Source organism: Arachis stenosperma, chromosome 10 (genome assembly GCF_014773155.1).
Source record: "Arachis stenosperma cultivar V10309 chromosome 10, arast.V10309.gnm1.PFL2, whole genome shotgun sequence".
NCBI lineage: Eukaryota > Viridiplantae > Streptophyta > Magnoliopsida > Fabales > Fabaceae > Arachis > Arachis stenosperma.
Genome location: NC_080386.1, coordinates 85,438,126 through 85,441,030, shown reverse-complemented (window position 1 = coordinate 85,441,030; position 2,905 = coordinate 85,438,126). Strand labels below are relative to the sequence as shown.

Here is a 2,905-nt window from a genome sequence, read left to right as displayed (position 1 = left end):
CACCTACTCCCGACTTCTATGGGAGAAGCATCTCTATCCCTGCCATTGGAGCAAACAACTTTGAGCTTAAGCCTCAATTAGTTTCTCTAATGCAACAGAATTGCAAGTTCCATGGACTTCCATTGGAAGATCCTCATCAGTTTTTAGCTGAGTTCTTGCAAATCTGTGACACAGTCAAGACTAATGGGGTTGACCCTGAGGTCTACAGACTGATGCTATTCCCTTTTGCTGTAAGAGACAGAGCTAGAATATGGTTGGACTCACAACCTAAAGAAAGCCTGGACTCTTGGGAAAAGCTAGTCAATGCCTTCTTGGCAAAGTTCATTCCACCTCAAAAATTGAGTAAGCTTAGAGTGGAAGTCCAAACCTTCAGACAGAAGGATGGTGAATCCCTCTATGAAGCTTGGGAAAGATACAAACAATTAATCAGAAAGTGTCCCTCAGACATGCTTTCTGAATGGAGCATCATAGGTATTTTCTATGATGGTCTCTCTGAACTATCCAAGATGTCTTTGGATAGCTCTGCTGGAGGATCTCTTCATCTGAAGAAGACGCCTACAGAGGCTCAAGAGCTCATTGAAATGGTTGCAAATAACCAATTCATGTACACTTCTGAAAGAAATCCTGTGAACAATGGGACAAGTCAGAAGAAAGGAGTTCTTGAGATTGATACTCTGAATGCCATTTTGGCTCAGAACAAGATATTGACTCAACAAGTCAACTTGATTTCTCAAAGTCTGTTTGGAATGCAAAATGCACCAAGCAGTACTAAGGATGCTTCATCTGAAGAAGAAGCTTATGATCCTGAGAACCCTTCAATGGAAGAGGTGAATTACCTAGGAGAACCCTATGGAAACACCTATAATTCTTCATGGAGAAATCACCCAAATTTCTCATGGAAGAATCAAGAGAGACCTCAACAAGGTTTCAATAACAATAATGGTGGAAGAAACAGGTTTAGCAATGGCAAGCCTTTTCCATCATCTTCTCAGCAACAGACAGAGAATTCTAAGCAGAACCCCTCTGACTTAGCAACCATGGTCTCTGATCTAATCAAAACCACTCAAAGTTTCATGACTGAAACAAGGTCCTCCATTAGGAATTTGGAGGCACAAGTGGGACAGCTGAGCAAGAAAGTTACTGAACTCCCTCCTAGTACTCTCCCAAGTAATACAGAAGAAAATCCAAAAGGAGAGTGCAAAGCCATAAACATGGCCGAATCTGGAGAGGAAAGAGAGGAAGTGGACACCACTGAGGAAGGCCTCAATGGGCGTGCACTAGCCTCCACAGAGTTCCCCAATGAGGAACCATGGGAATCTGAGGCTCAAAATGAGACCATAGAGATTCCATTGGACTTACTTCTGCCTTCCATGAGCTCTGATGAGTATTCTTCCTCTGAAGAGGATGAGTATGTCACTGAAGAGCAAGTTGCTAAATACCTTGGAGTAATCATGAGGCTAAATGACAAGTTATTTGGAAATGAGACTTGGGAGGATGAACCTCCTTTGCTCACCAAAGAACTGGATGACATGTCTAGGCAGAAATTACCTCAAAAGAGACAAGATCCTGGGAAGTTTTCCATACCTTGTACCATAGGCACCATGACCTTCAAGAAGGCGCTGTGTGACTTAGGGTCAAGTGTAAACCTCATGCCTCTCTCTGTAATGGAGAAGCTAGGGATCTTTGAGGTACAAGCTGCAAGAATCTCACTAGAGATGGCAGACAACTCAAGAAAACAAGCTCATGGACTTGTAGAGGATGTAGTGGTGAAGATTGAAGACCATTACATCCCTACTGATTTCATAGTCCTAGAGACTGGGAAGTGCATGGATGAATCCATCATCCTTGGTAGACCCTTCCTAGCCACAGCAAAGGCTGTGATTGATATTGATGGAGGTGAACTAATCATTCAAGTGAATGAAGAATCCTTTGTGTTTAAGGCTCAAGGATATCCCTCTGTCACCATGGAGAGGAAGCATGAAGAGCTTCTCTCAAATCAGAGTCAAACAGAGCCCCCACAGTCAAACTCTAAGTTTGGTGTTGGGAGGCCACAACCAAACTCTAAGTTTGGTGTTGAACCCCCACATTCAAACTTTAAGTTTGGTGTTGGGAGGTTCCAACATTGCTCTGAGTATCTGTGAGGCTCCATGAGAGCCCTCTGTCAAGCTACTGACATTAAAGAAGCGCTTGTTGGGAGGCAACCCAATGTTATATTTTATCTATTTTCTTTTGTTATTTTTTTTTTGTAGGTTGATGATCATAAGAAGACACAAAATCAATTGAAAAAGCAAAAACAGAATGAAAAAATAGGAAGAAAAACAGCACACCCTGGAGGAAGAACCCACTGGCGTTTAAACGCCAGTGAGGCTAGCAGTTGGGCGTTTAACGCCCAGTCTGGCACCATTCTGGGCGTTTAACGCCAGAAAGGGGCACCAGACTGGCGTTAAACGCCAGAAAAGGGCAAGAACCTGGCGTTAAACGCCAGGAATGGGCATCAGCCCGGCGTTTAACGCCAGAAATGGCTCAAAACGTGATTTTGAAAGCCAATTGGTGCAGGGATGACTTTTCCTTGACACCACAGGATCTGTGGACCCCACAGGATCCCCACCAACCCCACCACTCTCTCTCTTCTTCACCCATTCACCAATCACCTCAATACCTCTTCCCCAAAAACCCTTCACCTATCAACTCCCATCTTTCTCTTCACCACTCACATCCATCCCCCACCAACCCCACCTACCTCACCCTTCAAATTCAAACCACTTTCCCTCCCAAACCCACCCATAATGGCCGAACCCTATCCCCCTCTCTCTCCTATAAATACCCTTCTTCACTCCTTCATTTTCACACAACCTAAACACCACTTCTCCCCCTCCTTGGCCGAATACATAAGCCACTCCCTTCT

At 44.2% G+C, this 2,905-nt stretch overlaps 1 non-coding gene across 1 annotated transcript; it reads right to left on the bottom strand.

The window, feature by feature from the left end:
- Positions 1-344: 344 nt before the first annotated feature.
- On the bottom strand, positions 345-452 carry LOC130958597 (small nucleolar RNA R71). The gene has a single exon (XR_009077710.1). It is a non-coding gene; the product is annotated as a small nucleolar RNA R71 (small nucleolar RNA).
- Positions 453-2,905: the final 2,453 nt, after the last annotated feature.